Raw genomic sequence first — 13959 nt, forward strand, 5'->3', positions numbered from 1 at the left:
GTTAAACCTAGAGGGTAAGTTAAAGAGATAGGAATGCTTAGCTGATGGGGAAGTAAGAAAGCCTCTTATCACTGGACCAGTAATCTTTGTAATGCTGATGTCTTCAATACAGGGTGGAGTTATACTTACATCCACTGTTAAGTAGAGAGACCAAAATCAGTAGTGCTAAATTTTATTTAATTAAATTGAATTACTTTTAATTCAGGTCATATTTGAACACTCCAATTAGGTATTACAACTGTAGTGCACCCACCACCAAATCACCCACAGTCGACCACCATAGCCTATGGTATGCTCCCTTCCTTCTTTGTTCTCACCCCTATGTCACAAGTCTCTCCCACTCCCTCTCCCCCCTGGTGCTTCATTTCTGCAGTCCCCATCAAGGGTTAGTTTTTAACCTTGTCTTCATCCAACTTTTAGTTTAGTTACCTCATATTCCACATATTAGTGACAGTATCCAGTGTTTATCATTCACCTAACTGATTTCACGTAGCATTATCCCTCTAACTCTATTCACATTGCTTCATGAGTTTATCTTTTTGATCACTGAGTAATATTCCATTACATAACTGGCTCTGGCAATTGGTAAAGGTATAACCTTGGGCTAGTCACTTGACCTTTCTGCCTTCTTTCATAAAGTGAGAATAATAGAAGTTATTCTAAAGTGTAATTACAAAGATTAAGTGTGGTTATTTATTAGTATATACTGTATGGTGCCTGCCACATTATAAACCCTCAATTACACATAAATTGCAAACGCTATGGTCATTGTTTCTCTATTTTTCTCTATAGAGACATAAGCAGCTCCAACATATTAATTCTATAAAAGAATAAATACACTGTAAAGGAAACATAATAGAATTTTAAACCTCCGCTTTTCAGCCTACAGCTTTGATTTAAAAAGTAGTAGGGCCCATATGTCACAATTGTGGTGTTATGTGCTCATGCATAAAATCACATTTCTAAATCCATTTGGAAGTATAAAAAAATAAAAGGAATTAGGTGGTTCCTGGTTTTTTCTACAATTTTACTGTGTCACCAGGTGAGAAGTACCAAGGGACATTTAAAATACAGAGTTCAATATAGAACTAATCGCCATGTATTAATTTTTAATTCCTTTTGAAATTACTGCTTTCTATTTCACGTTTTAGGTCTTACTCCATATTTTATGGACTTGCAACATCTTTTATGTTGGATGATGTTATATCTCCTTTTTAGTTGACATAATTAATGGAACATCCTGTCATAATAAAACATAAAGAAAAATGATATTATGGTGGGTGTTTCAGAAATAAATCATAATGACAGAAGTGAACAACTTGATAGAGTATCATATCAGTCATGAAGATATTTAAAACTGCCCTAAAAAGATTCTAATGTAAACAGTTTTATCAAGAATTATGCGTGCTTATGGTAACAGACAGCTGAAGAGGTGTAAACCTAGACTCCTAAATCAAATAGTTTTGTAAGCTACCATTACCTCAGTAAAATTAGTACAATTTTAAAAAGTAAGATGAAGACAAATACAAGGATTATGTTTCAAAAGGTAAAAAGAACTTAGGTGAACATACTAACAGATACTAAGCTCTCTTTCTAAAGATCTTAATTCACCTTAAGATTTTGCAAATAAGTTGAGTTTATTTTGACTGCAAAATAAAATGTTGAGAAAGATAAAATGGGTTTTAAAAAGTTTTCTTACATTCTATTCCTCTTTGCTTAGGAAAAAAAATGAGAATGGTCTATGGGCTATTTAAAAACATGTTAAGATGTTAACTTGGAAATCATGAGAAAATCTATGGAATATGGGCTCCTGCTAATATAATTTTGTAATATAATTACTAAGTAAGAAAAAAACTGCCTTTCCCCCAATGCCAACAGTTTTATCTACTTGGAATTTACAGGAATTATTTGCAGAATTCTTATAAAATAAAAAAGCAGAAGAAAAATACAGGTATCCAAAATACAGAAATACATAAAAAAATTTACAATAAATTTTTTAAATGTGAGTATATCTCAGGAAATACCATGACCTCCTTTAGGATAATCTGGCTGTAAGTCTGAAGTACAAAAATAATAATTAAAATTTAATCCTTATAGTAAATATTTACTTTCCATTAGGATATAGAAACTTGTGATAATGACTATTCTCATGATTAGAAAAATAAGGGAAAACTGAAGAAACTGCAAAACCATCAATTTGATGACCCCCTCAAATAACAAAGTATTAGCCTGAGCGTTCATTTGCATATGCAGTACTTCAAATGGAACAGAGCCTGACTAAAGTGGTCAGGAGTACTCTGCTCCACCAAGTGATGGGAGAGGTTTTAGATAGATCTTAGTCAATGCAAGGACATTGCTTGTGTGATTATAGCTTAAGTACTTGCCTGATTATTGAATCAAGTTGGCTGTTGATCTCAGATAATGTGTGTTCCTTGGGTACATTTTACTATGTGAAAGATAGAATACAGAAAAAAATAATTCTGAGAAACTTATAAATTATTTTATATTTTCCCTATTAGCTGTGGACATAAAATTATTTAATGTATTTTATTCAATGTGAATGGATTAGTGAGTCTGGAAAACAGATTTCAAATTAGATTGTCTAAATATATGCTGAATTTTCTTTCCTGTTATATATAAAGGTGTATAGCAATTAATAAAAATAGTTCAGATTTTTTCCAAAAGGAAAGTCTTCATTGAAATTTAAACTAACTTCCTAAGATATCCCATAAACTTATACTTCTTCTAAGGAAGCATATGGAAATGGAAATCTTTCATTTGAAAACTACCTTATTGATGTAGTAGGTTCACCAAAGGACCCAGGCACAGCATTTAGCAATTTAGAAAAGTCAAATTAGACATTACTGAACTGTAAATGTATTGCTGTGATAAGTATATATTTACTATTTCTGTTATAGATGTTCTGCAATTAGTGCAACTGTTACTTCAGTCTACAAAGAGTAGGCAAATGTTCTTAGAACAGTTTTTACTAAATCTCTTCCATTTCTCAACCAATTTGTACCCCTTATGTTAGCTTTTATTTCCACGTTGACCGTCTACTCCTAACTGATTGCCCTGTGCATATACTCTTCTTCCTCTGCGTTACTACACAATCACTACTTATTCTGATACTTAGTTGAGTTCAATAATCTGATGCACCTTTTAAGTGAATTTTTGTTATCCTGTGGCTTAGAATCCTTTCCCACTGGAAAATCCATGTTCTGATTGCCAGAATGGCGTGGACTCTTTCCTATTCTTGAATCGCATATTATTAGTAGATCTCATAACAGTGCATGTGGCAATTTGGGGAAAGAACCTGATAGAAATGGTACTTGGTCTGACACCTGAATGACAAGAACAGTCAGTTCTGTGAAGATCTAAGAGAATATTCAATGCAGACAAAAAGGCAAGGACAAAAGCTCTGAGTCAAGAATTAACTTTTCGTCTTTGAGCACCTGAAAGAAAATATTCAATATGAAGTATAGTGAACTATAGAGCAGTGGTGGAAGGTGCCATTGAAGGAGTTTGTAGTGTGAGATCCTAATAAGATCTCAGTGTATAGTAGATCTTTGCATTTTATGTATTAGGTACTTTAAACTACTAGATTTTAATTAAAACACCTATATAATCTTATCTATTTAAAAAAATATTTTGGCAGTTGAAAGCCTTAACTTTGGGTGGGCCCCCTCAGCATTTTCAGGTGTTGAGTCGAGGCCGTAGCTCACAGAAGAGAATATTTATGGGTTTTAGTGTTTAAATAAGCTTGTGATTTAAAAAAAAAAATATTAGCAAATAGCTTGAAATTATTGGGGGAGGAATTAAAATGGGGAATGTAATCTATTCAACAGGACTAAGTTGCTCAGGATAACAGAAGCAAATGGAAAAGGGCATCCTGGATTAATTAGTTTCTGTCCTCATGTTTTCATTCTCTGACTTCAAGAGTTGACTTTGGCCATTTCCTGCTGTCAATGTTTTTAGTATTTATTACATTATTCATTACATATGTTGGGAGAGAAGTATACTGAAAATTGGGAGTTGAACATGAAAAAGTTGACTAAAAAAGAAAGAGCTGAGATATGCTTGAGATAGTCACCAGACACTTTTGTTCACTCTTCCCAACCTCCACCTGTGGGACTCTCATCCATGAACCATCAAGTCTTGTAGAAAAAGGACCAGAATAAGGCAGATGAATTGACTCATTTCTCCAGGCTGTGTTTGTAAATTAAAAGTGAGATCGTCATGTATATTTTCTTTAACATTTTGCCAAAATAGTTATAAAGAATCATAAGAGTATTTTTTTTATTTGGTATTTGCTTTTTCAAGTACCTTTTTTTTTTTTAAAGATTTATTTATTTGCGCATACATAACTGGGGTACAGACCAGAGGCTCAGGGGCGGTGAGAGGCTTCACCAGAGACAGAGTGGGGAGCAGAACAGGCAGATCGACGAAGTACACTGCTGAGGGGAGCAGTGGGCAGGCCAGGAGAGGTCTGCCACGCCATGTGGTCACCTCCGGGGCAGGCGGGAATCGAACTCATGTGCAAGTGGCTTTAGATTCTCAGTGTTGTGCTTTAACCCGCTGTGCCACCAGGGAGGGCCTCAAGTGCCTTTTTGAAGGCATTGTGTGATAGAATTAAGACATTCCAAGCAGAAAGAAGACATTTCCATCTCTGTGTCAAAGAATATGTTTGTCCAAATAATGGAGAATTGTTATCTTTTAATGACCATTAGTATAGTAAATTTAAAATTTTTTGTACCCTCTCTTCTCAAGTACTTTTTAATCTGCCTATGTACCTTGAATCCACAGTATTGCCTAAGCTAGTTGCATCCAAATGTAAAGTCACTCCTTTGACTTCAGAGAATTCAACATCCTGCAGATAACTTTCAATCTTATGTTAACATTTTATTGCACAAATAATAGATTCTCCTTATAAATTTTTAATTTTTTTCTAAAGCTCCAGTCCACTTCTCTTATTATCTGCAATATTAGATGCCTCCCTTTTTACCCTGAGGTAACTTACTTGTCATTTGGCTGGTGAAAAACTTCTAGTCTTATTTACATTATATTTACATTCATGCATTATATTCATTTATATAAATAAATTGGTTACTAGCTATGTTTTTCATATGCATTTTGTCAATCCACCCATATTAGCCTCCAAGTTTTTTTTTTTTTTTTAAAGATTTATTTGTGCAGAAGAACTGGGGTACAGGTCATAGGCTCAGGGGAGGTTAAGGGCTTCACCAGAGAGAGTGGGGAGCAGAACAGGCAGATCTATGAAGTACACTGCTGAGGGGAGCAGTCGGTGGGCCAGGAGAGGACGGACACACCATGTGGTCACCTCCGGGGCAGGTGGGAATCGAACTCATGCAGAAGTGGTTTCAGCTTCTTAGTGCTCCATGTTTTTAGAGTAAAGATAGTATCTTAAAAATTATCCCACATTTATATAGATTTCTTCTTAATTGTAACAGCATGTTATTACATGGAGTTTATTTTTTTGTTTTTTCAAGCAGAAGACGGCATACGAGATGTCGAGCAGTGACTGGAGTTCAGACGTGTGCTCTTCCGATCTACAGAAATGGCTGCTGCAAAACCAGTGCTTATAACTAGGGGAAGAGATAGCTATCTTTGGTTTCAGACAAAATCTGACTCAGCTCTCTAAATGGGATTTCTAAGGTTGTAATTTGTCAAGAAAGAATAATCAAATTTAATGATTTACTTCCTAGAGAAGAAGAATTGAAATCATAGATTGATGTAATTTGAGAAATTATTATGTATTGTACAGAGTGGCTAATATAAACACAGGTTTGCTTCTTATTCCTTATCAAGTAATTTGTGAGGCTATTGTTGCATTATAAACCATTTCCATACTTAGTGGCATAAACCATGTGTATGTTTCACATGCATCTGCCTCTTGTCTCAAATTAGGCAACTCCAGACTGAGCTCAATTGGCATGATGATCTTCCACATGCCTTTCATTGCCCATAGTTCACCATGTTGATGGCAAAAGGGCAAATAAGTGAGTGCAAGTGTGCAGAGTATCTTAAGCCTCAGGTTCAGTGCACAGATACACCGTCACTTCTGTCTCTTTCTATTGAATAAATATATGCCACGACAAAAATGACAATAAGAATCAGAAATACACATCACACCTTGAGTGGGAAAAATGCACAGTGACATATGAATGTGTGACCACAGGGAGCTTTGCCAGTAGTGGGTTTATTACATCAGATTGGATTTTCTCTCTTAGTATTGCTGAATTCCATGCCTGAAGACCCTTTTGGGTTTTTTCATACTGAATAGGTTAGTATATTGTACTATACTTAGCATTTTAATCTATATGAAGAATGTTTGTCAACACAACAAAATGACCACAAATAGATGTGTATTTACCAAGATTTAAAAGGTTATACTACATATCTGCTACTATTTTGTATAGTAGTTGTGGTATGCTATGCTTTGAGAAATCTTTAACTACTGTGATTTTTTTTAATCTGATATTATGTTAGTGCTCTTTTTGTTCATTTCCCCATAAGTAATTCTTGGCCATAATTCAGCACCTTCTTGTATTACTTATTCAAATAAGTATTATTTGAATACTTAATACAGTTATTACACTATGAGACGTGAGCTTTCTCAAAAGCTAAATTATCACTAGGCCATTGTTGAATTCTTTGAGGACACCAGATTGTCTCTTCAAATAAATCCCATTTTTTAAAGGGACAAATAGTCCATCAGCAAAGTTTCTTAGTGGAAATACGGAGCTCAAACAAAGAACATGATGATGATTTGGTTCACAGTTTATCTCTGAGTGGCAGTAAGATAGAGAGCTTGTTCCATATGGCATAATGGTTAGAATCCCCTTCTCAAAACACATTTCATTTTTAAAAAAAAAAAAAAATCCATTTTACCCTTGTGTGAGAGATGAGGCTCGTGTTCTCTTCTCCTTGGATTATTGCCAGGGATCAGCTTTACCCTTTAGGCCTGTGTATCCCCATCTTCCCCATAGCTATACAGAGTTCAGGATGTTGAGGGCAGGGAAAGATACAGACTCCCCCTGCTCTCTGACAGCAAAGCATTCCTATGGAGACTTTGCTAAGCTAAATGGCATAAAATGAGGGTGCAGTGACCATTCATTCTTATGAAAAAATTTATGAGTATTCCCAGACCCAAAAAAATGACCTACCAACTCACATATAAAAACTAAACTTGGGACCTCCCAGTGGCGCAGTGGGTTAAAGCACAGCACTGTGAAACTATCTACCGCCTCTTCAGTGCAAGTTCAATCCCCGGTCAGGGAAGTGACCCACATATGGTGTAGCAGACCTCTCCTGTTTCACCTGCTGCTCCCCTCAGCAGTGTACTTCGTCTATCTGCTTGTTCTGCTTCCCACTGTCTCTGGTGGATCCTCTTTCCACCCCTGCTCCTCTGGCCTGTCCCCCAGTTCTGTATGCATAAATAAATAAATCTTTAAAAAAATAAACTCATCACTACATTATATCTCACCTGTGTAATGTAAATAGTTCCAGCCTGATCTGGGTGGGCCCCTTTCACTGCTCAGTGCAGCTGTACAGAAATGGCTGCTGCAAAACCAGTGCTGAATGTGAGCGACACTTTTTGCCTCTGTCTCTAATCCTCTTTTGGTGAGCATGAAAGCTAAGTGAGATTCTAAGCTAGGTCTTTCACTCAAAATGGGAAGTGGACTAATGTACTTTCAGGATGTGGCACCCGCCAGTGTGTGCTTAGCCAGTAACTGAATCTGAGTCTGTAAATTTGTTTGTTTGTTGTTAGCTTTAATAGATCCTAAAGGATTTATAGTAGTATTCTGCATTGAGTACACCCTTTCTAATGAAAATAGTATTTTTAAAAAGATTTATTTGTGCATACAGAACTGGGGTACAGGCCAGAGGTGCAGGGGTGGTGAGAGGATTCACCAGAGAGAGTGGGGAGCAGAACAGGCAGATCAATGAAATACACTGCTGAGGGGAGCAGTGGGCGGTTGAGGAGAGGTCTGCCGTGCCATGTGGATCACCTCTGGGGTGGGTGGGGATCGAACTCATGCTGAAGTGGCTTTAGCTTCTTAGTGCTGTGCTTTAACCCACTGGGCCACCAGGGAGGGCCCTGAAAATAATATTTTTATTTGCTTTTTTAGAGATTATTTATGCATATAGAACTGGGGTACAGGCTAGAGGAGCAGGGACAGCGAGAGGATCCACCAGACACAGAGTGGGGAGCAGAACAGGCAGATCAACGAAGTACACTGCTGAGGGGAACAGTGGGCTGGTCAGGAGAGGTCTGCCACGCCATGTGGGTCTGGCTGGAGATCAAGCTCGCACTGTAGGGAAGCAGCTGCAGCTAGCCTCCTAGTGCTGCACTTCAATCCGTTGTGCCACCAGAGAGGGCCCAAAACAGCATGCGTTTTTAACAGAGGGCCTCTGAGCAAGTACAAACAAAAAAGGACGACTAAGCGTGGGCATAGTATGTCTTCGTCACCCTCTCTACATACAATGGTCACTCAGTAAGAATTGAACAGATCCCCTACGACTTCTGGGAAATATACATGAGTGTTCTGCTGTTTAGCTTGTTCTCTTGGCTTTTTGTTTAAGGAGTAGTTCCCTGAGAACACAAGAAACTTGTCAACTTTAGAAAACTGCCTAAGCAGCAGCAGCAGCAGCAGCAGCAGCAGCAGCAGCAGCAGCAGCAGCAGCAGCAGCAGCATTAGTAGTAGTAGTAGTAGTAGTAGTAGTAGTAGTAGTAGTAGTAGTAGTAGCAGCAGCAGCAGCAGCAGCACAGGTGATAGTAGTTGTCGGGACAGCAGTAGCAGTGAGAGTGGTCATAGTAATGGTGGTAATAATAATTACAGCAGCAGCAGCATTAGTGGTAAATGTTACTCACACCCATTGGATTCTTACCATAGTTTGAGTTCCAGGAAGGAACTCTGAGATGGAGATTCATTTGTCAAACCTCACAGGACAATACTATGAGAGAGAGGAAAGCATTTTGGGTAGCGAGGAGTCGAGCTACAGTGCACACTCAGAATGTGCCTCTGCCTGCCCCAGAGGGCCTCCCTGGACTGGGATGGCACCTCAGAGGCCCTGAGCTGGGGTAAGGAGTTGAGTCTGTGTACCCTGAGCTGGGGTAAGGGGTTGAGTCTGTGTATCCTGTCTCGACCTTGACTGAGGCAGCCAGAATCCATAGAGGAACCTCCTAGAGGCCTGCAAGCCCAGTCCATACTTTTGTCGTGAAGCTGCTTCGCGGAGTATTCATTCCAGTGTACCAGCACTTAGTGCCCTTGTGCATTTTCTTGTGTTAAAAATGTCTAAGGATACCAAGAGGTTGATATTATTACCCCAATTACAGATGAATTAATTAGGACCTAGGGAGGTTTCATCATAAACCCAGGAAAAATATAAATTTATAAGCTTAATTTAATATATATTCAATGTATATATGTGTGCACATGTTGTTCTTTACCCACATAACCCCAATGTAATTGTTGCTTCACTAATTGCCCCTTCACTATCCAAAGTGTCTCTGTTCAGAAAATGAAATAAATATTCCCCTAGGGACAGTGTTGAGGGACCAGAGGGCAGTGCCCAGACACTGGGTAGCAAGGCTGGTAGGGGCCAAGAGCAAGGTAGGAGTCAGCTCAAGGAGCTTAGATACAAAATGAACAGGTCAGAGCTTCTCAGTGTCAACCTTAGACCAGCATCATCAGCATGGCCTGGAAATGTCTTAGAAATGCAAATTATTGGCTGCCTCCCAAGGCTCCCCATCTCCCAGGCTAAATAGTAGCCTGGTGCCAAGGCTGTCCCTCCCTGCTCTGTGTTTTTAGGAATCTTTCAGGTGATCCTAATGCTTTTCCGACTTTGAGAACGACTAGAGTAAATCCATAAACTGAGGAGGACAGGCACTTCTTGCTGGTTTTGATTTGCAGTGCTCTGGGCCATTGTAATGCTTTGAGACTCATTTCCTAGTGAATAAAGGAGAAATTCTAGAAAGAAAAGCTGGGTTTTAGGCTCAGAGTTTTCCACAGTGCTGTGACTCATCAAAACTAAAAAACTCTTCAGTTTCTTCTTGTTTCAAATAGGAGCTTTGTATTCACTTTGCGCTCAGCCTTGGGGGCTCAGAGGCCCCACTTGGGGTTCAGCACCATCAGGCACCTGCTGTGGGATGACAATGGCTTTAATCTCAACAGCTCATATTCATTTCTCATCCTCCCTCTCTCTCTGCCCCCCTTCCTCAATGTCCCCCCCCACACACACACACTCATTAACCCTATTCTAAAATATCTTAAGGGGACAATTCTATCACTCTGAGCTCACACCAAACATCTGCATGTCCCCATAGGTGCATGCAGTGAGAAGATTAATACCTCTTATACATCTCCCACAGGTTTCTCATGAAAATGAAATAAAATTGCATATGCAAAGATATTTTTAAGTGGTAAAGTGTTCTTGTAATCATAAGATGAAAATAGTACTAGTATGCTGCTTAGCTAGAATATTTTTTAGAAAGAAAAACATTTTTTAGAAAGCAAATTTTTGCCTCATCCATTTATGTATAATTTTTAAAGAAGCCTTATTAAAATAGTTCCCTACTATGAATGCTTTCATATTATATATACTATAAGGTGCGAGAGAGGAAGAGTGACTAACAGAATAACATAATGGATGAATAGGGGTATTTTTAAAAAAGATTTACTTACTTATGCATACAGAACTGGGATACAGGCCAGAGGTGGGGGGTGGTGAGAGGATTCACCAGAGACAGAGTGGGGAGCAGAACAGACTGAGTGATGAAGTACACTGCTGAGGGGAGCAGCAGGCAGGTCAGGAAAGGTCTGCTACACCATGTGGGTCACCTCTAGGGCTGAAGATCTAACTCATGCTGAAGTTGCTTTAGCTTTGTAGTGCTGTGTTTTAACCTGTTGCACCACTAGGGAGGGCCTTTTTTTTATTATAATATACCTAGTTTCTCCTTTGACCATAAAAATGGGATCTAAAGATATAATACTTTTTTAACCTGGAAAGATGTCTCTGGTTTCTGTCTCTTTCTCAGCAGAAACATCAGTGTCCTCTGGGGTATTCAGTAAATGGGTTGGGAAAGGCGAGGATAAACAACAAACAAAGGACTGTGAAGCAATCTCATCATAGTTTCGGACTGCATGGAAGGTTAGTGAACTCATGCAAGAAAATGAAAACAGCTTTCTGTGGACTCTTACATTCATCTCAGCCTGGACCTTCCCGAAGATGCACTTAACCCCTGGGCATGGCTGTACCTACTGCAGCAACCTGAACTGAGTCAGAATAAGCCTGAATCTGGCCTGTGTAAGGTGAGGATTTAAGGGCAGTTAGTCAAGGGTCAGTTACTGCCAGGGTCAAAGCTGTGACCCCTGAGTGCCACCCCCCATCTAGGATGGGAACTACTGCTTCTTAATTTGGTACAACTGATGTCATCTTTTGAGTTCGGGGTTCTTGGGTTCACTCTGGGAAAGGTTTCACCTGAGCTCCCCTTTCAGTGGCACATGGTGAGATTCTTCATGAGACAGAGACTCAGTTATATTTAAAGAGGAAGTTTATTAGAAAGAGACAGGAGAGGGAAAGACACTTGCATAGGCACCAGCAGGCAGGAAGAGCTGCCCCGAAAGGGACAGGTTTGCAGGGAGAGAGGCCTGCATAGCTGCAGGCAGACTGCCTAAGGAGAGAGCGGCCTCTGCTGCAATAGGTCAATGCAGAGAAGTCCCAGCATGGTCACGGGCAGGAAAGGAGGCTGCTGCCCGCAGAGGGAGAGAGTGGGTAGAAAGAAACACCTGCATAGGCACAGGTGGGCAGTGGAACAGCTGCCTGGTGCTGGTGGAGAGACTGCCCTGATATAGGCAGTTTCTCCTTGGGAGGGGCTCATTCCTAGGTACAACTTGAGAGGACCGGAGATTTCCTGATGTGCTTGGTCTCCATGTCCTTATCTTTTACCTTTTGGGTCTGAGCTTCAGGCACAGCCCCCAACAGTCTGTTACCTGCTGGGACCTCTTGGAGACATCCAGGCATCCCGGACATCCTGGACATCAGGCTTTGGTGTCTGAGGACCTTGATGTTATGGCTGTGTCAGCTGCAGCACTAGCCCCTTCTATCTGTCCCCTTTGTGTGACTTAGTCTTCTTATGCTGCCCCTGCATTCTTTTCTCCATCACAACGCTAGTGTTTTGCTTCTAACAAATAGACTATAGTGGACTGCAGGATGTTTGAGTCTGAGATAAGCCATCAAAGCATGGGGACATCTGCCCTCTCTCAATCACTTCTTTTCAGGAGCACACTGCCATGTGCGGTAAGCAGGCCCATAGCAATGCCCCCGTGGCAGAGAGTCAGAAAGGAAAAGGGACCTACCCTTACCAACGGCCATTTGAGCCATGGGATTTTAAACATTTGCTGTTCTAAGCTACTAAAAATAGAAGAACTGTGTTACACAGCAATAGAGAGCTAATGTATTTTGCAGCAACTAAATAAGTGTTTACGTCTTTTGCTTTTGATTGATCCTTAAATGATTGGGGAGATACTTCGTGAAGGGAATCGAAATGGACACTTGTCACTTTTCAACTCAAGAGCTTCTCTTTTATAAAATATCTTCGCTAAAAGACTTGAATCAAATCTTCCAATTCAAAACTAGTTTTGTTAACTGAAATGTTTTAAGACTTTATTCTCTGAAGCACTTTCACATTGGTAGAAAAATTAAGAGACAAGTACAGAGATTTTCTCGATGTCCCCTGTCCCGCAGTTATCAGTTATGTGCAGTTATCAGCACCCCACACCAGAGTGATAACCTTTGTTAGAATGGGCAAACTTACTTTGACATTAATAAATGAGAAGTCCGTAGTGTTCCCCTGGGGTCTGCTTTTGATATTGTACATTTATCAGTAATAAAATTTGTTATTACAAGTGTGTAATAACATGAATCCAGTATTATAGTATCATACCGAGTAGTTTTACTTCTCTAAAAGTCCTGATGCTCCCCCTTTTCATCCATCTCCTAACTGCCCCCCAGAAACCATTGTCACTCCTCATCTCTTTTACTGTTTTGCTAAGTTTTGCCTTCTCCAGGATGTCCTATAATCAAAATCATTCCATATGTAGCCTTTCCACATTGGCTTATTTCAGCTACTACAACAATAAGCATTTACATTTCCTGTGTGCCTTTTCATAGTGTCATCTAATGGTCGTAGTGTTGACTAGTAATTCATTTATGAGCGTGCACCACTGTTTATTTATCCACTCACTGAAGAATACCTTGGTTGCTTTCAAGTTATGACAATTGCAAATAAAAGCTGCTGTAAACACCCATGTTCAGTTTTTTTGTGTGTGGGTGTTGCTTTCAACTCCCTTGAGTAAATTCCATGAGGATGACTACAACATCACAGGATTAGAGGATGATTAATTTTGCAAGAAACCAAAACCAAACCAGACCTTTCAAAGTGGTTATACTGAGTTGAGTTCCCACCAGGCATGAATGAGGGTTCCTGCTTCACATCTATGCCCTGTAATCCTGGCTTCTCCATTTCATTTTGAAATCTGCAGTGTTTTTGACCCACCGCTGACCACAACTAGCTCTTGTCAGAAGTGAAAAATAAAGGGAGAAAAACCCTTGGAATCAACAAAATATGTGCCCTGGAAAAGTGTGGTGTGGTCCTTTATGCTTCCAACGTGTTATCTGCAGATAGTACAGAGTATAGACAAACTTTGATTTCCTGTTTCCTTGACCCCAAAGAAAGCTGTTTCAGAATCTTCTCCATGCTGTTTGCTCAGTCATCCATCCACACCAGGGGGAAATGCTGTCAGAACTTTTTGCTTTATTTAAGCAAGGCCCTGACACTGGCAGCTTTATTCTAATCATGACCACATTTGATTTGACAGTTTCAGGATAGCTTGTGTGTTCATTGTACATGCTCAGTTAGATAATTATTTATCA

The sequence above is a fragment of the Condylura cristata genome, unplaced genomic scaffold (assembly GCF_000260355.1).
Source record: "Condylura cristata isolate star-nosed mole 26May11 unplaced genomic scaffold, ConCri1.0 scaffold00026, whole genome shotgun sequence".
Classification (NCBI taxonomy): domain Eukaryota; kingdom Metazoa; phylum Chordata; class Mammalia; order Eulipotyphla; family Talpidae; genus Condylura; species Condylura cristata.